Source organism: Pleurodeles waltl, chromosome 4_1 (assembly GCF_031143425.1).
Source record: "Pleurodeles waltl isolate 20211129_DDA chromosome 4_1, aPleWal1.hap1.20221129, whole genome shotgun sequence".
Lineage (NCBI taxonomy): Eukaryota > Metazoa > Chordata > Amphibia > Caudata > Salamandridae > Pleurodeles > Pleurodeles waltl.
The window spans coordinates 1,008,657,192-1,008,681,178 of record NC_090442.1 but is presented as its reverse complement, the minus strand read 5'-3'; the positions used below and the strand labels follow the sequence as shown (position 1 = coordinate 1,008,681,178).

At 47.0% G+C, this 23,987-nt stretch overlaps 1 protein-coding gene across 5 annotated transcripts in view; it reads left to right on the top strand.

The window, feature by feature from the left end:
• Positions 1 to 23,987, top strand: part of KMT2E (lysine methyltransferase 2E (inactive)) — a 1,466,695-nt gene that overhangs the window by 882,268 nt on the left and 560,440 nt on the right. The window lies entirely within an intron of this gene.

Sequence of the window (23,987 nt, the reverse complement as noted above, 5' to 3'; positions counted from 1 at the left end):
GTATTACCTAAACAAACAAGGAGGGACCCATTCATCCCAACTCTCCCTCCTAGCACAAAAACATTTGGCAATGGGCAATCCACAACAAAATTCACCTGGTAGCACAATACATTCCAGGGATACACAACCAGTTAGCAGATGTTCTCAGCAAAGATCATCAACAAACACATGAGTGGGAGATTCACCCTCAAGTGCTTCAACTATAATTTCAACAATGGGGAACGCCAGGCATAGATCTGTTCGCCACCAGCAAAAACGCAAAGGTGGTCATTACAACCTCGGCGGTCTTTTTGAAAGACCGCTGAGGAAACGCCGTGCTGAAGACCGCCAGTGCAGGTGGTTTTCCACTCTGCAAATTTTGACTGCTGGCAGCCCTTCATCCTTTTTCGGACGGAGAGCCGCCAGCAGCCATACTGGCGGTCAGCGGGGAAGTGGAGGTTGCTCCACCTCCACCTCCACCGCCCGTCATCAGAACACCGCCCACCGAATCACGTTTCGTGATTCGGCGTGGCGGTGTTCTGGTGACAGGGTGCTGGCGGCAGAGCAGCCCCCATGGATCCCGTCCCCTCTCGGAGGATCAACGGACCAGGTAAGTTGATCGTCTGTTAGGGGAGGGGGCTCGGGGGGTGTTGTGTGTTGTGTTCGTGCATGGAAGTGTGTGTGCGAGTATGTAGAGGGGGTTTGTGAGTGCGTTTATGCATGCGGGGGTGTAGTGAGTTCAGAAGTGTGTGCATGTCTGTCTGTATGTAAGTCTGTTTGGATGTATGTGTATGTATGTGGGTGTGCATTTATGACTGTGTGTGTGTTTGTTGGTATGTTTGTTGGTATGTGTGTTGGTGGTGTATGCATGCGTGTACGGTGTGTGACTGTGTAGCAATGTTGGGGGTTGAGGTGGGGAGGGGGGTCCTGCCCCCTTTGGGAGGTGGCAGGGGGGTGGTGGGTGTGGGGGGTGGACCCGGTGTGGTTGGAACCCCTATCAGTGCCAGGGAAGGAAGTCCCTGGCACTGATAGTGCTTACTGCCATGGATTTCATGGCGGTTCCCAACCCCATGAAATCCATGGCGGTCAGCCGGGTCGGGATACCGCCGGCGGTCTTGTGACGGCCTCCGGGCTGGAGACCCAAGTCTCCAGCCCAGTGGTCATCTCCGCCCTGGCGGTCGAAATGGAGAAGTGGCGGATGACCATGGCGGTAACCGACATGGTCATAATTCCATTTTTTTTTCTGCCAGCCTGTTGGCGGTAATACTGCCGCTTCTCTGCCAACCGCCAGGGTCATAATGAGGGCCAAAATGCCAAAACTTCGCATCCAGGTACCCACATTTATCCAAGGGCAATGCTCTATGGATGAATTGGTCAGGGATATTTGCTTACGCTTCCCCCCCCCCCCCCCCCCCCCCCCGTTCATTCCGTTTCTAGGCAACAAATTGCTTCAAAACACGCTCAAACTGATACTCATAGCACCAACGTGGGCACGTCAACCCTGGTACACAACACTATTAGACTTGTCCGTAGTACCACATATCAAACTCCCAAACAGACCATATCTGTTAAACCGAAACAAACAACGGATCAGGCATCCAAATCCCAACATACTCAATCTAGCTATTTGGCTCCTGAGGTCATAGAATTTGGGTACCTACAACTACCAACTGAATGTATGGAAGTAATTAAACAAGCAAGAAAACACACTTCCAGGCAGTGCTATGCCAACAAATGGAAAATATTTGTGCATTACTGTCAATCTAAACAATTTACCCCTCTTTCAGCATCAATACAAGACATTGTATGTTGTTTGCTTCATTTGCAAAAAGCAAACTTAGCTTTTACATCCAAAAAAATAAATCTCACTGCAATTTCTGCATACTTGCAAAATATACAGCGCAGCTCTTTATTTAGAGTTCCTGTTATGAAGGCCTTCATGGAAGGGTTAATACGCATTATCCCACCTAGAACGCCTCCAGTGCCTTTGTGGAATTTAAACATAGTGCTCACACGACTTATGGCCCCAGCATTTGAACCTATGCACTCATGTCATATTCAATACCTAACATGGAAAGTTGCCTTCCTAGTTGCAATTACTTCATTGCGAAGAGTTAGTGAAATTCAAGTTTTTACAATTCAAGAACCGTTCATACAAGTACACAAACATAAAGTCGTACTACGAACTAATCCTAAATTTCTTCCAAAAGTTGTATCACCTTTTCATATCAATCAAACAGTGGAACTACCAGTCTTCTTCCCACAGCCAGATTCTGTGGCAGAAAGAGCCCTGAATACATTAGATATTAAAAGAGCCCTAATATATTACATAGATGGAACAAAATCATTCAGAAAGACTAAACAGTTATTTGTGTCTTTCTAAAAACCACAAACTGGTAACCCCATTTCAAAACAAGGTTTAGCAAGGTGGATAGTAAAAATGCATCCAAACATGTTACCTTAAAGCTAAAAGGCAGCTCTTAGTTGCACCTAAACCACATTCCACAAGGAAAAAGGGGCTACAATGGCTTTCTTGGGAAATATACCAATGGCGCAAATTTGTAAAGCAGCTACTTGGTCAACAGCACATACATTTACCAAGCATTACTGTGTAGATGTGCTAGCAACGCAGCAAGCCACAGTAGGCCAAGCAGTACTAAGAACATTATTTCAAACAACTTCAACTCCTACAGGCTAACCACCGCTTTCATGGGAGGAAAAACTGCTTTGTAGTCCATGCATAGCATGTGTATCTGCAGCTACACATGCCATCAAACGGAAAATGTCACTTACCCAGTGTACATCTGTTCGTGGCATGTTCCGCTGCAGATTCACATGCACCCTCCAACCTCCCCGGGAGCCTGTAGCCGATTAAGTTCAACAGTTACATGTGTATATATGTGTTCTGTGGCATGTGTAGCTGCAGATACACATGCTGTGCATTATCCTTCCATCTAGTGTTGGGCTCAGAGTGTTACAAGTTATTTTTCTGCGAAGAAGTCTTTTCGAGTCACGGGATTGAGTGACTCCTCCCTTTCGGCTCCATTGCGCATGGGCGTCGACTCCATCTTAGATTTTCTTTCCGCCATCGAGTTCGGACGTGTTCCTCTTCGCTCCGTATTTCGAATCGGGAAAGTTAGCTAAAGTATCGAAAATTCGACGGTATTGTTAACGTTTGGTACCGGGTTAGTGTTAGTGTATTGGCACCGACATCAAGACCGCTTCGGCGGCCCTTCGGGGCTTCCACTCTTCACCGAGGCCTGGTCAGCCCGACCACACCCATCGTCCCAGACTAATGGACCAGACCCCCTTCCGTTTCTGTCCTAAATGTCACACAAAGTATCCTTATACAGACCAGCACCGGGTCTGTAATTTGTGTTTGTCACCCGAACACAGAGAGGATACTTGTGAAGCTTGCCGAGCGTTTCGATCAAAGAAGACCTTGAGAGATCGACGAGCAAGAAGACTGCAAATGGTGTCGAAACCGAAGGAGCAGCTCGACGTCAAGGAGGAGGAAAGAATCTCCTTCCAAGAGACGGACTCGGATGAATCCGACAGTGAACGACCGTCGACGGTGCAACAAACCGTGTGTAAACCTGCCCCGTCCCAAACTCAGGGTCACACCAAAAAACTTAAGGCCATGGGGACGCCACCGCCAGCAGGCCTTGGCTCCACCCACCGAAAGGAAGGTGACCAAACATCGGCACCGAAAAAGGCCAAAGAGTTGCCGAATACGTCCGACTCCGGTCGAGATTCCGGCACCAAACGATTTTGACACCGAGGGATCGAATCGAACAAACCCCGTGAAAACTCCTTGGAACCGAAAAAGACTATGACACCAGAAACTTCGGTACCGAAAAAAGCGGCCTCGGAGACAAAAAGAAGCTCATATACTGAAGAGCAAGGACTTTCCATGCAACTCAAGGAAAGACATAGATTTGAGCAAGAGTTACATATGGAAGAACCTGACCAAAGACAACACAGGTTACATATCCAAAAAGATACTGGCAAGATTCAGACTTTACCTCCACTCAAATCTAAAAGAAAACTTGCATTTCAGGAAACAGAAATGCAACCAAAGGCCAAAGTGGTTAGAGACAAGTCACCAGCACCACAGTTCTCGCCACAACCATCCCCACTGCACTCACCACAATTGTCACCAGTGGGAACACCTATAATACAGTCACCCACACATACTGGGATGACCCAAGATGATGCTGATGCATGGGATTTATATGATCCACCAATATCGGATAACAGCCCAGAATGTTATCCAACCAAGCCGTCACCACCAGAAGACAGTACTGCATATACGCAGGTACTAGCCAGGGCAGCTACGTTGCACAACGTAGCAATGCACACTGAGCCAGTGGAGGATGACTTCCTTTTTAACACTCAGGCATCCACCAACGCATCCTACCAAAGCCTGCCAATGCTACCGGGCATGCTCAAGCACGCACAACAGGTCTTCCAAGAGCCTGTAAAAGGAAGAGCGATCACGCTTAGGGTCGAAAAGAAATACAAACCACCTCCAACAGACCCAGTGTTTATAACGCAGCAGCTCACACCGGACTCAGTGGTTGTAGGAGCAGCAAGGAAAAGAGCAAACTCTCAATCGTCAGTGGATGCTCCACCACCTGACAAAGTCGGAAATTCGACGCAGCAGGCAAGCGAGTGGCATCACAGGCAGCCAATCAATGGTGAATTGCTAATTCGCAAGCCCTACTTGCACGCTACGACAGGGCACACTGGGAAGAGATGCAAGACATCATACAGCACTTACCCAAGGAATACCAAAAACGTGCCCAGCAAGTAGTTGAAAAGGGGCAGGCCATATCGAAAAATCAGATAAGGTCCGCATTAGACTCAGCAGATACAGCAGCACGGACTGGCAACACGGCTGTAACCATTCGCAGACATGCATGGCTGCGGAGTTCTGGATTCAAACCAGAAATTCAACAGGCGGTATTAAATATGCCATTTAACCAACAACAGTTGTTTGGGCCGGAAGTCGATACTGCCATTGAAAAAATGAAAAAAGACAGACACGGCCAAAGCCATGGGTGTGCTCTATTCCCCACAAGTCAGAGGCACCTTTAGGAAACCACAATTTAGAGGGGGGTTTCGGCAACAAACATCTGAACCTTCCACCTCCCAAACCAGACCCACCTATCAATCACAATACCAGAGGGGGGGGGGGGGGGGGGCGGGCTTGTGGTTCCTGTAGAGGACAATTCCCAAAAGGAAGGGGGAAATTACAACCCGCTGAACCAAGCCCTAGCAAGCAGTGACTTCATTGTCACAACACCCCAACACTTGTCACCAGTGGGGGGAGGCTAACCACATACTACCAAAACTGGACACATATTACCACAGACACATGGATCCTATCAATTATCCAACATGGTTATTGCATAGGATTCACAGCATTCCCTCCAGATGTGCCACCAAAAACACACAGACTGTTTCAGCAACACCTAGACCTATTACATATAGAGGTCCAAGCACTGTTACAAAAACAAGCAATAGAGCTCGTACCCAATCACCAAAAAGGAACAGGCGTTTACTCACTATATTTCCTCATTCCAAAGAAAGACAAAACGTTAAGGCCTATCTTAGATCTCAGAACACTGAATCTCTTCATCAAATCAGATCATTTCCACATGGTAACACTTCAAGACGTAGTTCCCTTACTAAAAAAGGGGGAATGCATAACAACACTGGATCTCAAGGATGCGTATTTCCGCATACCCATCCATCCTTCTCATAGAAAATACCTAAGGTTTGTAATTCAAGGCAAACACTATCAATTCAAAGTGCTACCGTTCGGGATAACAACAGCCCCCAGAGTATTCACAAAATGCCTAGCAGTAGTAGCCGCACACATAAGGCGACAGCACATGCACGTATTCCCATATTTAGACGACTGGCTAATAAAAACCAACACTCAACAACAGTGTCTTCTTCACACGCAATACGTCATAGAAACTCTACACAAACTAGGGTTCTCTATAAATTACCAGAAATCACATCTGCAACCATCCCAAATACAACAATACTTGGGAGCAACACTCAACACACAAAGGGCAATTGCCACTCCAAGTCCACAAAGAGTCCAATCGCTCCAAAATGTAAAATCAAACATACAATCAAACCAACAATACATGGTAAGGCTTGTAATGAAACTACTAGGCATGATGTCCTCATGCATAGCCATTGTCCCAAACGCAAGACTACGCATGCGGCCCTTACAACAGTGCCTAGCAAAACAATGGACGCAAGCACAGGGTCAACTACAAGATCTAGTGTTGATAGAACGCCAAACACACTCTTCGCTTCAATGGTGGAACCCTATAAATTTAAAAAAAAGGGCGGCCATTCCAAGACCCAGTGCCTCACGCTATTATCACAACAGATGCCTCCATGGTTGGGTTGGGAGCACACCTCAACCATCACAGCATACAAGGTCAATGGGACAATCAACAAAAACTACTTCACATCAATCACTTGGAACTGCTAGCAGTATTTCTAGCATTAAAAGCGTTTCAACCACTAATAGCCCACAAACACATTCTTGTCAAAACAGACAATATGACAACAATGTATTATCTCAACAAACAGGGGGGGGGGGACACTCGTCACAACTGTGTCTCTTAGCACAAAAAATGTGGCATTGGGCAATTGACAACAACATTCGCCTAATAGCACAATACATACCAGGCATTCAGAATCAGTTAGCCGACAATCTCAGTCGAGATCACCAGCAAACTCACGAATGGGAAATTCATCCCCAAATCCTACAGGATCACTTCCACCGCTGGGGAACACAAAACATAGACCTATTTGCAACAAAAGAAAACGCAAAATGCCAAAACTTCGCGTCCAGGTACCCACACCCTCAGTCCAAGGGCAATGCTCTATGGATCAGCTGGTCAGGGATATTTGCTTACGCTTTTCCCCCTCTCCCACTCATTCCTTATCTGGTCAACAAACTGAGTCAAAACAAACTTAAACTAATACTCATAGCACCAACCTGGGCTCGCCAACTGTGGTACACAAAACTGTTGGACTTCTCAGTAGTACCCCACATCAAACTACCAAACAGACCAGATCTGTTAACACAACACAAACAACAGATCAGACACCCGAATCCAGCACCACTCAGTCTAGCAATCTGGCTCCTGAAGTCTTAGAATTCGGACATTGAAATCTTCTACAAGAGTGTATGGAGGTCATTAAACAAGCAAGAAAACCTACAAGACATTGTTACGCAAACAAATGGAAAAGATTGGTTTGCTACTGCCACACTAATCAAATTCTACCACTACATGCCTCCACAAAGGACAATGTAAGTTATTTATTACACTTATAAAAGTCTAATCTAGCATTCTCTTCCATTAAAATCCATCTCACTGCAATATCTGCCTATCTGCAGATTACACATACAACATCACTTTTTAGAATCCCAGTCATTAAAGCATTTATGGAAGGACTAAAAAGAATCATACCCCCAAGGACATCACCAGTACCTTTGTGGACCCTTAATATTGTAATATGCCACAAACAGATGTACACTGGGTAAGTGACATTTTCCATATTCCATTTGCATGGACATCTCTTTTCTTTATACTCTATTACTCCTATCTTACCCTCTGCGGGAAAACAATCTAACATGGAGTCAATGCCCATGCGCAATGGAGCCGAAGAGGAGGAGTCACTCGATCCTGTGACACAAAAACACTTCTTTGAAGAAAAACAACTTGTAACACTCCAATCTCAACACTAGATAGCAGACGGTATGCATTGCATGTGAATCTGCAGCTGAACTGGAAAATTTAGATAGGCACTTGGGCTGAAGTGTTGTCGTTATCCAGTCCTCCAAGAATAGTTCAGGGAACTGACCCTCTGCTCACTCGGGGAATCCAAAGAACCTGAGGTTGTTCCATCACGGGCGACCCTTGCTGTCCTCCACTCAATCGTCTAAGGTGTGTACTAAGGACTGTGGGTCAGTGACAATTTTGTTTATGGTGCCGACGTCCTGCTGGAGCTAGACCAGCCCCTTTACTTCTGTTACCCTCGCCGACACCCTCCGTAGATCTGCACGCTAGAGGTCCACCTCAATCGCAGCTGAGTAAATTTTGGCCAGCGTTTGGTCCCTGGATCGTATGATCTCCTTCATGAGGTCTGCCAACGTTAGCGCAGGGTCAATGTCCGACACAGCCTGCTTCTGCTGTGCCACATCCACGTCAGCGCCGGCATACTGTAGTTGTCCATTTTGTTTGTTTGAACTACCTCGGTTGTTTTATCCTCACTCGCAAGTTTACAGTTGTTCAGTGTCCAGTTCAAATTTTCTCAGCAGAGCTTCAAAAGTATTCACTTCAACACTTCTCTGCCTGTTGGCGCCAGTTGCCGATGAAAGCAGATGTCTCTTTCTACCAACCGTCCATCGCCATCAGTAATTTGTATAGGTTTTCAGGCACATATCTACATTAGGCCACAATTCGGCTGAGGGGCCGCCCCTACACCCTCGCACTCTGTGGTTGTCATTTAGGGGGTCATTACAACCCTGGCGGACGGTGTTAAAGCGGCGGTAAGACCGCCAACAGGCTGGCGGTCTTTTTTTGAGTATCATGACCATGGTGGTTACCGCCATGGTCATCCGCCGCTTCTCCGTTCCGCCTGCCAGGGCGGAGACGACCGCTGGGCTGGAGACCTGGGTCTCCAGCCCGGCGGCCGTGACAATACCGCCGCCGGTAATTTGACCCGGCTGACCGCAGTGGATTTCCAGCAGTAGGAACCGCCATGAAATCCATGGCGGTAAGCACTACCAGTGGCAGGGAATTCCTTCCCTGGCACTGATAGGGGTCTCCCCACCCCCACCCTGACTCCCTCCCCTACATCCCTCAAAGGTGGCAGGGCCCCCCTCCCCACCCCGACCCCCAACATTACCTTACACATACACACCCGACACGCACGCCGGCACCACCAACACACATTCACGCACACACACCAACATATATGCCAACATCCACACACACAGTCAGACATGTACACCCACATTGACACATTCACGCACACATCCACACAGACATACCTACAGACATACACGCACTCATTCCCAAAACACGCAACACCCCCACAAGCATACACTCACTCACACCCCCCCTACATACACAGACGCACACTCCCATGCACCCACACAACACACCCCCACCCCACTCCCCTAACGGACGATCGACTTACCTGTTCCTTCGATCCGCCGGGAGGGGACGGGAGCCATGGGGGCAGCTCCGCCGACACCACACCGCCAACAGAACACCGCCGCACAGAATCACAGGACGTGATTAGCTGGGCGGTGTTCTGTTGGCGTGGCGGTGGAGGTGGAGCAACCTCCACTTCCCCGCCGCCCGCAAGTATGGCTGTTGGCGGCTCTCCGTCGGAATAACGGCGGAGGGCAGCCAACGGTCATAATACGCCGAGCGGCAAACCGCCACTACTGGCGGTCTTCCGCACAGTGGTCCCTCGGCGGTCTTGTTAAAAGACCGCCGAGGTTGTAATGACCACCATAGTCACATGCGGTCTATTTCCCACTCTACTTTCAGCCCAGCGGGCACTAGGCCGCTTCCATCCTTCGTTGTACCAGTGCTTGCTTGCAGCGGCCCCCGCTCTCAGAGGGCCTAGGCCCTCAGCCTCTCGCACCAGGGCCGCGCAACAGTCCAGAGGCCTGTAATGTCTGCACCGCAGGCTCCCCGATGACGGCTGTGCTCACCCCCACACAGTCAGGCAATCTTTGACACGGCCTGGGCTCTGTAACCAATTTCTAGAGCCCTGGACTGGTCAGGTATCAGGAGCGGCGTCCTCAGGGAACGTGTCTGCAGACCTCCCCTTGCAGGCTCCTTGTCTCCTTCGCACCGCCAGTCGGTCCGGTCACCTTTCTCGAGCTCCCCTCCCAGGTTGGGAGGCGCACCTCTCATAGGGCCATACCACCACAGCACCTGCAGTGAAGGCGCCACGCTGGCTGCTTCGTCTCTTCTGTTCTTGATCGGGCAGCTTCTGACGTGGGTCTGGCCCTGCACCTCTCCTCCTGACCCCCAGTCCAGTTGGGCTCCAGGAGAAGCACCTCCGAGGACTGCAACAGCCAGGTCTCTCGATGCAGGTAGGTACCTCACCTCCTCTGTGCTGCCTGAGGCCCGGCCTTGAGTCCCCAGTTCCGTTAGGGACCAGCTGTCCTGGGGGAGTGCGGACTGCACCTGGAGTTCAGTGTGGGGTAGCAGGGGGGACACTGGTTACAGGATGATGTTGGATTCGATTATTGCTGACAGGAGCTCTGTCTGATGCAACTAGACGGCAACCTTGCTCGGGCCATCAGTATTTTCTTCTTACTGTTTAATTAGAACCACACTAATGTCGTAGTTGGATTCTTGCTCTAGGCAAAACTGCTGGTTTAAGGATGACAGTACTTTTGTTTGTAAGCGACTATGCCAATCCTACAACAAGTCGCAACTGTCGTCCCAACCTTCCTGGCTCACAAGCAGCACTTCACCAAAAATCCAAACAGTATAAGGTGATTTGTGGCAGCCTTTACACATGGACTCAAGAGTGTGACATCTCAGGGAGTGTCGTGGTTAAACAGCGATTACCCCTTTCTCACATGAATAACATGTCTCAATCAAACACAGGCAATGAAGAAGATGCAGTAAAGTTTCAATAGGTTTTATTTAGCAAAACTGCAATCTGTGATATGTTGCATGGCTGCAATGATTAGGATAATGAACAGTGCAAGAAACCGAATGTTAAAGACAAGAGTCATTAATACAAAGACCCCCACCATCTTGCAATATCATGAGAAGACCTAAAGTATGGGATATGTCCTAATACCCTAATAATGTGAATCTAATAGCTAGCCTAAAAGAGAGCTAGGTGTGTTAAACCTAATCTGGCAATGCCATGTCTATGAGAAGAGCCCCGCAATCCTCCTTATAATGGAATGAGGGCTCTAGCTCAGTGTAAGGAAATGGCTTCCTGTTGCAGTTACCCCCCACTTTTTGCCTGATACTGATGCTGATTTGACGAGAAGTGTGCTGGGACCCTGCTAACCAGGCCCCAGCACCAGTGTTCCTTCACCTAAAATGTACCATTGGTTCCACAATTGGCACACCCCTGGCACACAGATAGGTCCCTTGTAAAAGGTACCAGTGGTAGCAAGGGCCCTGTGACCAGGGAAGGTCCCTAAGGGCTGCAGCATATGTTGTGCTACCCTAAGGGACCCCTCAACTAACACATGCACACTGCCATTGCAGATTGTGTGTGTTGGTGGGGAGAAAAAGGCAAAGTCGACATGGCATCCCCCTCAAGATGCATGCACACAAAATACTGCCTGTGGCATAGGTAAGTCACCCCTCTAGCAGGCCTTACAGCCCTAAGGCAGGGTGCACTATACCACAGGTGAGGGCATAGCTGAATGAGCAATATGCCCCTACAGTGTCTAAGTCTATTCTTATACATTGTAAGTACAGTTGTGGCCATATTAAGTATATGGTCTGGGAGTTTGTCAGAAACGAACTCCACAGCTCCATAATGGCTACACTGAATACTGGGAAGTTTGGTATCAAACTTCTCAGAATAATAAATCCACACTGATGCCAGTGTTGGATTTATTAAAAAATGCACACAGAAGGAATCTTAGAGATGCCCCCTGTATTTTACCCAATTGTTCAGTGCAGGACTGACTGGTCTGTGCCAGCCTGCTGCTTAGAGACGAGTTTCTGACCCCATGTGGTGAGAGCCTTTGTGCTCTCTGAGGCCAGAAACAAAGCCTGCTCTGGGTGGAGGTGCTTCCCCCCCCCCCCTCCTGCAGGAACTGTAACACCTAGCAGTGAGCCTCAAAGGCTCAGGCTTCGTGTTACAATGCCTCAGGGCACTCCAGCTAGTGGAGATGCCCGCCCCCTGGACACAGCCCCCACTTTTGGCGGCAAGTACAGGGGAGATAATGAGAAAAACAAGGAAGAGTCACCCACCAGTCAGGACAGCCCCTAAGGTGTCCTGAGCTGAGGTGACCCCTGCCTTTAGAAATCCTCCATCTTGATTTTGGAGGATTCCCCCAATAGGAATAGGGATGTGCCCCCCTCCCCTCAGGGAGGAGGCACAAAGAGGGTGTAGCCACCCTCAAGGACAGTAGTCATTGGCTACTGCCCGCCCAGACCTAAACACACCCCTAAATTCAGTATTTAGGGGCTCCTCAGAACCTAGGAAACTAGATTCCTGCAACCTGAAGACGAAGAAGGACTGCTGACCTGAAGCCCTGCAGAGAAGACAGAGACACCAACTGCTTTGGCCCCAGCCCTACCGGCCTGTCTCCCCACTTCAAGAAAAAACTGCAACAACAACGCGTCCCCCAGGGTCCAGCAACCTCTGAAGCCTCAGAGGACTACCCTGCATCTAAAAGGACCAAGAACTCCTGAGGACAGCGGCCCTGTTCCAAAGAAACTGCAACTTTGCAACAAAGAAGCAACTTTTAAAGACCACACTTATCCCGCCGGAAGCGTGAGACTTTCCACTCTTCACCCGACACCCCAGGCTCGACCTGCTGAAAACCAACACTACAGGGAGGACTCCCCGGTGACTGAGAGCCCATGAGCAGCCAGAGTTGACCCCCCTGAGCTCCCTCAGCGACGCCTGACCGTGATTGCCTGTTTCAAGGAACCCGACGCCTAGTAAAGACACTGCACCCGCAGCCCCCAGGATCTGAAGGATCCGAACTCCAGTGCAGGAGTGACCCTCAGGAGGCCCTCTCCCTAGCCCAGGTGGTGGCTACCCCGAGGAGCCCCCCCCCCCCTTTCCTGCCTGCATCGCTGAAGAGACCCCTGGGTCTCCCATTGAAACCTTTTGCGAACCCGACACCTGTTTGCACACTGCACCCGGCCGCCCCCATGCCGCTGAGGGTGTACTTTCTGTGCTGATTTGTGCCCCCCCCCCCGGTGCCCTTTAAAAAAAACCCTGGTCTGCCCTCTGAAGTAGTGGGTAGTTACCTGCTGGCAGACTGGAACCAGGGCACCCCTAGTTCCGTTGAAGCCTATGCGTTTTGGGCACCACTTTGACCTCTGCACCTGACCGGCCCTGAGCTGCTGGTGTGGTAACTTTGGAGTTGCTCTGAACCCCCAACGGTGGGCTACCTTGGACCCAACTTTGAACCCTGTAAGTGCTTTACTTACCTGTGAAATTAACAAATACTTACCTCCCCCAGGAACTGTTGAATTTTGCACTGTGTCCAATTTTAAAATTGCTTATTGGCATTTTTGCCAAAACTATACATGCTATTGTGTTGATTCAAAGTTCCTATGATACCTGAGTGAAATACCTTTCATTTAAATTGTTTGTAAATCTTGAACCAGTGGTTCTTAAAATAAACTAAGAAAATATATTTTTCTATATAAAAACCCATTGGCCTGGAATTGTCTTCGAGTGTGTGTTCCTCATTTATTGCCTGTGTGTGTACAACAAATGCTTAACACTACCCTCTGATAAGCCTACTGCTCGACCACACTACCACAAAATAGAGCATTAGAATGATCTCTTTTTGCTACTATCTTACCTCTAAGGGGAACCCTTGGACTCTGTGCACGCTATTTCTTACTTTGAAATAGTACATACAGAGCCAACTTCCTACACTCAGACTCCGTAAGGACACGAAGAATGGGTCAGCGTCAAGGCGACGTGCAGCATCAATAACAACGATGGCATCTGGTCGGAATCCCTCTGACTTACCTGTTTAAGTGAGGAGTATTTATACAGATTGCTTGGACCCCTGACGTAGGTCTGTTCCCAAACAATAGATAAGACATGCTTGGAACGGTAATTTATATAAACAATTCCCTCAAAAGCATGAAGAGGGAAAGCACCAAATGTGAACACCTACACTTTGTTTATCTTTGTTGCTTGATATTGACGCCTTAGCACGGTGGCACTGGTAACGCAAGACTAAAACATGGGCCCAACTAAAAACAAGAAAGCCATTTTAAAAGATTTAATTAAATAAATGTGCTAAAACAGAGCAGGCTTAGAAGGGTAAAAGTCACTAGGTGACGGGGCACGAGTCTGCAAGCAAAACAAACTAGGATTCACTACACCCTCCCCATTACCGTAACAAGTATGAAGCCATAACTTGACGTCACCAAAGGTGTATGAATCCAAATACTAAAAATTCCCTGGACTCAAAGCTAAAAGCATAAAAATTAGATATAGAAAACACTTATAAAAAAGTGTTAAAATCAATAGCTAAAAACATACAGAGAGATGTAATGTCGATCATGACAAGCACATCAGGCCAAAGTAAAGGCAATTAATGTAAAGTTTGGATTTGGTGTGGTAAGCCAATCATCAAATTTTTCTGACAATAGTTGTGATCTTGAAGAGCATCTTCGAAGCCATCGAATGGAAAGGACGTCAAGAAAGAGGCCACATCCTCAGATGTTACATCGATCACAGGATAGGCAGACGGATCCACGGAGCAGTAGTGCGTAGTAGTCTCTTATGCTGGTCCACCAGCAGGAGTGGCATCCTCCATAGTGCCTAAAGGAGCCAAATTGTTCATCAAGAGTGGCTCATAAGTGGCCTCGTGAATCAGCCTTAGTCTCAAGGGGCACGACCGTGAATGAAACCCCATCGGGGACATCAGCAGTGCTTGGTCAACAGGAGGCATTGGCGTAACAGCAAGACACACTGTAGGCAAGTTTTTGAAGAGGCTCCATGCGCAGTGGAAGACTGGTTGCACGCACCATATGAGTGGTCAGAATGATGAGGACTAATCACACTCCAATTCAAACAGCAAGGAAGCATCGAAGGCCTGAACCATGTGTTCACGGCACAGTTGTGCTGGTGGCAGCAGCTCCATTGCTTTGCGTAGCTGGAAAGACACAACCACTGCGAATCTGAAGAAATAACAGCAGTATTCCGTCAACCAATGCCAAAATTATAGGAAAGCCGTGAAAACTCACTTGAAAAGAGTGAATGGATGGCCGATGGGATGACTCCGAAGACAATCTGGAAGATGGACACAAATCCAGACCCAACAGCATTAAAGAAATGGACAATCCCAGTAGTGCTCAAGGTGTTGAAAATTCTCGATACCAGCTCTCCAAAGTGCTTCGGGAAGTTAGTATTTAATAGGGATTGTATCTCTGCTGATGATCTCGCTATCTGGAGAGCATATGTCTCTCTAGCTGATGTCAACGCAACTTGTTTTTGAAACAGTAGCGACTTTAGTCTGCTCAGCTTGTCATAATTTACATTAACAGTATCAATGTGAGGCCATATTTCTGTTACTTTTATCTCTTGTGTGGGGGGGGAAATAAAACTTGTCCACAGCATGTAACGACCTTAGAAACTGAAATTGCATAGGCAATTCATGGTCAGATACCGAAACAGCTTTAGTTGCTCAGCACCACATAACTTCCATTTGAAAGTACATGATATGCTGGTCGACCCAAAGGGATGTGAGAGTACCCTTCAGAAAACAGGCCAAGTTCGCGACCCCCGCATTGCAAAGGCCATGAAGGGATACCTGCTTGCAGATCATTGAATGACTAACAGTAGTCTCGCTTTCGCTTCCGCTGAGAAAGACCTCCATTTCACAGTTGAGACATTTGTTTTCAAAGGGCAACTCCCACTCTTCTTTTTTTATAGCTATCGCCTGGTCGCTCGTACCTGACCACGACAAGATGTTTTAGGCATTTCGAAAAGTGGAAATGGGCAGATTAATGATGCCGTAGTGTTAAAGGACTTTCTGCAACTGTGAAAGGGAACTTTTCTAACTTCTCCATGTGAAGCATGGTGAAACTCACTTCCCTTTTAGCCATTGTCTGTTGTTTCTTGGATAGATTAAAAGCAGTGAACAATTCACTACCGTTAATGTACTTCCATGGATCTCAGCCATTTTTCAAAGTCTGCAACATCCAACCTAACTGCATGATGGAATGCAGCTGACTTTGTCCATGATATTAAAGGGACATGTCTGTCTGAATTATATCAATCGCAGGTGACACTATGGGGGTCATTACAACCCAGGCGGTCTTTGACCGCCAGGGCTGTTTTGACGGAAGCACCGCCAGCAGGCTGGCGGTGCTTCCTGGGGAATTATGACTGTGGCTGAAGCGCCGCAGTCGCATCGCCAGGACCGGCGGGTTCCCGACACTTTAATCCCGGCGGTTTAAATCCCCCAGGGCAGCGCTGCCCAGGGGATTACGAGTCCCCCTCCCGCCAGCCTTTTCATAGCGGTTTGAACCGCCATGAAAAGGCTGGCGGAAAGGGGAGTCCCTGGGCCACTCGGGGCCCCTGCCACGGCCCCATACAGCTTTTCACTGTCTGCATAGCAGATAGTGAATAGCGCGACTGGTGCAACTGCACCCGTCGCACAGCTGAAACACCGCCAGCTCTATTTGGAGCCGCCTCCCATGTTGCAGCCGCGATCCCCACTGGTTTCCGCCCGCCGGCCCAGCGGGGATCTCCAAATAGGCCCCGCGGTAGTGCAGCCGCATCGGCGGCCGCCCGGCGGTTTCAACTTGGCAGGCAGCAGTTGCCGTCCGTCAAGGTTGAAATGAGGGCCTATGTTTGTTAGGGAATAAGTCCTGTTGGACAGAGTGTTCATGCTGTTATTGACAATAGCTAAAACTATTTCTAAATGTTCCTTGTCTTTCTGCCGTAAACGCACAGCAGCTTCTGTCTGAGAAAGCTTCCAGATCTCATTATACATCGCATAAATTAATCTTCTAAAACAAGGCTTTCTAGGACCTAACAAAAAGTCCTGCAAGTCTATATCCTCAGAAAGAGTGTTAAGGTGTTCTTTGACTGCGGCTAACGTGTTAGACTGTACCCATTGTTGGCACAGTTTACCCACACTGTATGTTGTAACTATACCCGTGTGTTGACCCGAGACAAAGCGAGGGTCTGGCCGGCTAATCTTGAAACTCCCTGAGGAATTCACAAAACGTGCCTGACATCCATTGGTATCTATTGGTCAAGTTAACCACCCGCTGGACTGGAAAGTGAAGAATTATAGATACCAGTCCAAACCTTTGCATTTAGCTCTCCCTCTGTGACATTCAGGAAGAATTGCCAATCATAAAACTTTGCCGGTGTGGGGATACTGGGCGTATTCATTTCTTTTATTTTTGCTAACCCCAAACAGGATGTTTGTTGAATGGTGCCATTTAAAAAGAAATATTTGCACAGGGTACAGGCATGCTGTGAATAAAGCTTTCCTACCCTGTATTTGACACTCTTGTGTTCCCCATACAGTCTTTAAATCAATAGTGTTCTTCCAGTATTCATAATCTTCAACTGCAAGATGGGAGACAAAGGAATCTGAACAGTGTTCCCACTGTGTGTAGTTAAGTATTGGTCTGTGTCTAGTGGCACGGTGCAGGTAGTAATGTCTCCAGTTATTGTAGCCGAGCATTTCCACATAATTCATTGTATGTCTAAATACATCATCACTTTCAAACACTGAATAGCCCTTCATTTCAGTTACCATAGAATCAACTGTCTGGACACCCCAATCATCAGAAACAACACCAAGTGTAATTACATCACTCATAGACATTTCGAAGACACATGGAATTTGAATGACCTCAGTAGGCCCGTATATATTAAATCGAACATTGTCCCACACAATCCCATCAGAATTGTTACAGCTGAAATGTACACAAGGGACAAGTCTCTTCGGACCTTATATGAGGAACGATATGAAGTTAAGACCTCATCCAGAAGCTCTACTGAGAACTATTCAGGAAGGTAATGACCATTTATAAGCAAAAAGAAAACAGTCACAAAACCAATCCAAAAAAATAATGCAAAATATGTTAAGCGGAACCATAAATATTTCCATGGGTTCATTATATAGTTATTTTTAAGCCATAAATACAACTTACATGTCTTTGAAACATTTTCAGTCACTGGAGTGGATGAGTCTAAAGAAAAGTCATGAATGTCGATGAAATAACCAGAAGCAGTCTCTGCAAATGCACGAGCAGGTGCAATACTGGTGGATGGATCCACTTCACGTGGAGGCTCATAGTAGACGGTGTCGTCAGTCTGTGTAGTGTTGGTGTATAAAACAACCAAATCTTGGACAGGTGCTGTCGTTGAAGTGGTAACTGGAATCAGCAAAAGCTTTTTTTCCACCCTCCCCAAGGTCGAGGAGGTATTTGTTGCATCTTTGGACATTGTTGTGTAGTCCGAAGTAGTGCTATTATTTCTACTTTGAAGAGGTATGTCCTGTTGGATAGTGAGAGGGGACCGGGAACTACCCAAGGGACCTCTGGGTCTACTGTGCAGGAGCAGCCACATGGTGAAGTTTCATGTCGTCAATGGATATGAATCTGTTTCCTTTAGAACCAGAAAGCGGTGGTAAGATGACAGTTCTGGTACCTCGTGTTCCCAGGATTGGGACCGGTGCTCTGTAGGATGGACGGAATTCCTTCTTCACAGCAATCTTCTCATGAACCAGATCCCTGACTTTAGGAATCCAGCCAGTGGAAGTTGTTGGTAAATCCCTTATTCCCAATGTGGCAGCACTGCCAGATGATTCATCATCACAAAATTGCTGAAGCTCCTGTAAAACAGTGAGACGTTCATTTATGTCAAAAGGTGTGTCTGCTGCCACCAAATCAGGGTAATCAAGATCTGGGATATACATAGGTATCCCAAAGAGAACCTCATAGGGAGTGTGTCCCCCTAAGGACAGTCATGGCAGATTAATCAGTGCTCTCTGGAACCCATATAGATGATGAAGCCAGCTGCGGCCAGAACCTAATACTCTAGCTGTTAAGGACTGCTTTAGATCACAGTTCCGCCTCTCCATGGCCGAATTTCCCTCGGAATGGTATGGTGAGGAGTAATGGAGTTCAACACCCATCGTCGCCGTGGTGTCCCTGAATGCCTTAGAGGCAAATGCAGGGAACTGGTCCGAATGGAATGCTGCAGCCGCATATGTACAGATAAAGATCAGCAAGTCTTTTATAACAGTTCGAGCGTCAGCCGACTGCTGAGGCCATACCCACAGGAACCTAGAACAAGAATCTATAGTGACTAAGATGTATTTGTATGCACCATCAGGTTGGAGTGGACCACAGTGGTCCAGGTACACACATTGTAGTGGCCTGCTGGACACTAAGAGGGATGTCTGCGGTGGGCATTTGATATTAGAGCCCTTAATGTGCTGGCAAATGTCATAACAAAGGACGTAGTGAGTTGTCTGTTTGTATAGACCTGGCCACCAGAAGCGTTTCTATAAGGGGGTTACTGTGGCCGAAATACCAGCATGAGCAGAAGCGACACTCTCATGCGCTGTTTTTATTAGATCTAATTTCTGGTCTTGGTTGGGGATTGCTCGATCCCCAACACCAGGAATTGTTGCATAGGCAGCATTCTGTGCACTGATGTGGTAAGAGCATTTTGTAGGGTATGCTTTTGGAAGGGTCTTGCCTTAAGCCGAAGATTTCACTGTAGTCAAAATTTCATTATCTAATCTCATCTGAGAACGAGTCACTGCAGCCACAGAAGGCATAGCTAATGCAGATTTGTATGTCTCATCAGCCAAAGTGTTTCCAATAACGTGTACATCTACACGTTGATGGCCCAGTGTATGTACTACATGGACACAAGTTAGCTTATCATTGAGATCAGCCACCCTCCCCCAAAATGTTTTGTGTTTTATGGTGTTCCCTTTGGAGACTCTAAACCCGTTCAGCTTCCAATGATTGAGGTAATCGTAGGACTGAACACAGTAAAATGAGTCACAGACAATTAGTCAGTAATCCTGGCTCAGTATGCTCTAGCGCTAAAATAGGGCTTTGAGTTCAGCCAGCTGAGCTGTGCAGTCTCCTAGGGTCTGCATGTTGGTATTGTGAGGGTGGAAGACTCCATCCTTCATCACTGCTGCGTAAGCGGCTGAATATTGATATTTGTGTACCTACAGCTGGTTGTACTGAACCATCAGTGTAAATGACTGTATGGTATCTGTCAAGTGGCAAAATGTCTAGAGGAGCGGGGTACTCCTGTTCCTATTGGAGAAATTCTTGGTCTGAAGTTTTGGATCAAAGATGTAGTCTACATTGGTGGCAGTCAGGGAGGTTGCCCACTGAATCCAGTGTGGATGTAATGCTTCAGTGTTAGGAACCCTTGCCTTGGTGACAGCCTCTAAGGCTGGCACTGGGATAACGACAATCATGCGTTACCCTTGGGCAAGTGGCCTCTCCTTAATGACAGCCATCTGAACTGCAGTTAGAATCTTTTCTGTGGGTGCAAAACGTTCTTCTGCATTAGAATATAAATGTGATTTATATGCTATTGGCACTGTCGCCTTGGTTAAGGTCACATAAGTAACCCTAATGGCACCAGCTATTATTCTGATGACCAAATTTGTTTTGTTGTCACGTGTGTGCAAGCGTTTTGCTTCTAGCATGTCCTGTTTCAGTTCCCTAAGGATGCATGTGCGTTCAACTGTCCAGTGTCGGCTAGAAAAATCAGGGTGTAATAAGTCATAGAGTGGCTTGATATGTTTTGTATAGTCAGGAACGTAAGTTCTGCCAAAGTAGAAGAAACCTAGGAAAGACTGTAGTTTCTTAAGAATGTTAGGTGGGTAAAGTTGTGCTCATTTCTCTAGAAAGTGCAGGGCCAGGCTCTTCCCCTCATTTGATAGCTCGTATCCCAGGAACAGTACGGTGAGAAAGGTTATTTTACTTTTCTTAAAGTTGAATTTGTAACCGAGGTTTACGAATCCTAAAATGATCCGATCGACCCTGATAAGATGAATGTCAAGGCCATCATCTGTGAGATAAAAATCAACCACACAAGACAACGCCTCAGGATCAATATCATGTAATATTTATGTTACTCTGGCTGAGAACAGCCCTGGGCTATTCTTGTAGCCTTGAGGCAAACAACAAAAGCGTTTTTGTGAGCCAAATGAGAATGCACTCAGGTCCTGACTTTCATGTGCTAAATTCTGGCAGAAGAACCTGTTGGAAATATGCAACGTTGTTTTGTACTTTTTGCACGCTATATTGTAATTAGTGCTGTGCATTGTGAATTTTGTATAGCGTATGTACATGCATGACTGTTTAAGTATCTGTAATCTAAGACTATTCTGTAGGAATGGACTGGTTTTGCAACGGGGAATAACGGGCTATTCATTGCAGAGGCACAGGGCTCAATTGCTCCCTAATACTCAACCAGAGCGAGGATCTCGCTCACTAGTGCTTTAGCCTTGTGTTTAACAGGATATTGTGGCTGAGGTTGGGGTGAAGACCTGAGTGGAATTACATGACGAGGAGAGTCCCTGTCCCAACCTACATGATTGCGGTATAGTGCAGGTGCTTGTGCTAAAGCCCAATCGACAGCGTAGGCTTCTTTTACCACCTCTGGAACAAGATCAGAGAAAGAAGGCATAGTTACATCTTCCCCATGTGGGAGCTTACGGACGTGCTCGGGTGGCCAGTCCCTTTCGGCCAGCAGGATGTCACAACTAAGTCCATCCCAAAATATCACACTAATGGTCCACTCTACGTCTCCCTCAATTTGGATATTTAAATCGTAAACCCTGTTGGGTGGGACAACACGTCTGTCCGCAGTCTCAACTGCAATAAAATCGCTAGTTGCTGTTGCATCCTGATGATCTTTCAGACTCTGGTGATATATTGTGACCTCTGCTGTGCTGTCTAACAGTGTCACGGCCCACGTCTTGTTCTTCAGCAATGTTCTCAAATGTACTGGCATTTTTAACTGACAGTGCTGTCACCTTTTTCTTTTTAAACTTTTGTTGTGGGGACTTACCTTCTTTTTTTGTCTGAAGACTGGTGAGTCGTTCTTCTGTTTCGCGTATTCAGGGCGTCGATCAGGACGGCACCCTCTCTCCCTACGTCTATCCGGTGCATCCTGAAAGGAATGAGAGGGACGTGAATCAGTATATCTGTCAGGAGCTTTTATATTTTCTCTATTTCTGAGAGTATGTCGCCTGTCGGAGTTCTCCGGGTGTTGAGAATCTGCTCTCTTAGTTCGTTTCTCTTTAAATTCTTTTTGCTTATCCCAGTGTTTTTTAGAACCCTCCTATGCTTCTTTAATACCTACCTTAGGGGTGATACTCTGTAGTTCAAGCTTCTTTGGCTTGGCTCCCAAACTATCCCATCCTATACTGGTATAGGTGTCGGAAATAATTTTGGGTAGCTCTTTCTCCCGGTCCAAATGTGGAATCTCTCGGAGATGCTGGCGTATAGCCAGTGCTACCACTTCTCCTTTGATATTACTTCGTATTATTAAGGACACTGTGTCGAAGTTACGCATTCATTTCATCCCCAAATCCAAGGCTGGTGCAGCCCCGTGCTCATTCTATATTTGTTTTAACACTTCCGGTAAATTGGCAAGTGTCGGGGTACCATGTGTGGTAGTATAAATTTCAGCGAAGACTGTACCTCATGTGGCGCAGTCATCCACCGAAGGAACCATCCCGAAGGGCAAGCACATTGTGAGAATTCTGTTTCTTCTGTGGTCCCGTATAGGGAAATACAGCTTCCAGTTGATTTGTTTTCTGGGCTATCCAGAACGTTTTTTTTCTCCCATTCTGTGGGTACCTTACCCATGATAGTATTTACTGTTTGTGGATTAATCCCAATAACCAATTGATATCCAGCAGGTGCTGGTGGTGCTGGAGGCGCTGGCGTAGTGTTCAAAGTCGCATTACGAACTGAACAAGTCATCTGTAGAGTGTTACTAGTTCAAGATATAGGTTTCGCAGGTCTGCTGCCTGCATGTTTTGTATACCTGGGTGAGGTGTGTATGTGGCAAACATAGGCCACATTGGTCCTTAATTACCTAAGGGACCTAATCTCACAGGTTGTATTACATGTGGTAGGGCGCCTTCAAACCAGTTCTGATGCTCCTGATAAGTTTGTGGTATTTCATGACACTGGTATGCTTGGTACTGTATTGGATTTGCAACTCTGTATGTGTGGAATGTGAACGTAGTGTTGTCTTTCTTAGGAAAGTGAACCCAGGAATAAAATGTTTCTGTTGGTAAGCTTCACTAGCTTCCACTATGAATGTAACATCCCCGCCCTCTTCTCTTAAGCCATGCGCTACTAGGTGTAGAGTTAGTGCTTGTCTAGCATTCTCAGGAATTTCTATGGCGTTAACCATATTGTGAAATTTGTAAGAGAGATGGCACACCGAATGGGGAGCAAAGTCCTTTTAAGGGTTTGAGCTCAAACAACCTACAGCCTTAGTAGGTGCTTCCTGTTCAGCTGAGGAGGATTTTCTCCAAAACCACGAACGTCTCTGTATAATGGTACTTAGGGTACCTGAAGTATGTGAGACAGTGATAATCAGGGTCTCCTCCGTCAATTAGTGCCTAAACACCATCGTTGGTGGTGCCATGTTGTAGTTGGACACTTGCTCTAGGCAAGACTGCTGGTTTAAGGATTACTGTACTTATGTTTGTAGGCGACTATGCCAATCCTACAACAAGTTGCAACTGTCGTCCCAACCCTTCCGGCTCACAAGCAGTACCTTACCAGAAACCCAAACAGTAAAAGGTGATTTGTGGCAGCCTTACACATGGGCTCAAGAGTGTGTCATCTCAGGGAGTGTTGTGGTTAAACAGATATTACCCCTTTCTCACATGAATAACATGTTTCAGTAGAACACAGGCAATGAAGAAGATGCAGTAAAGTTTCAATAGGTTTTATTTAGCAAACCTGCATTCTGTGATATGTTGCATGGGCTGCAATGATTAGGATAATGAACAGTAATGAACAGTGCAAGAAACAGAATGTTAAAGACAAGAGTCATTAATACAAAGACCCCCACCATCTTGCAATGTCATGACAAGACATAAAGTATAGGCTATGTCCTAATACCCTAATAATGTGAACCTAACCTCTAGCCTAAAAGAGAGCTAGGTGTGTTAAACCTAATCTTCCAATGCCATGTCCATGAGAAGAGCCCCCCCCAACTCTTGT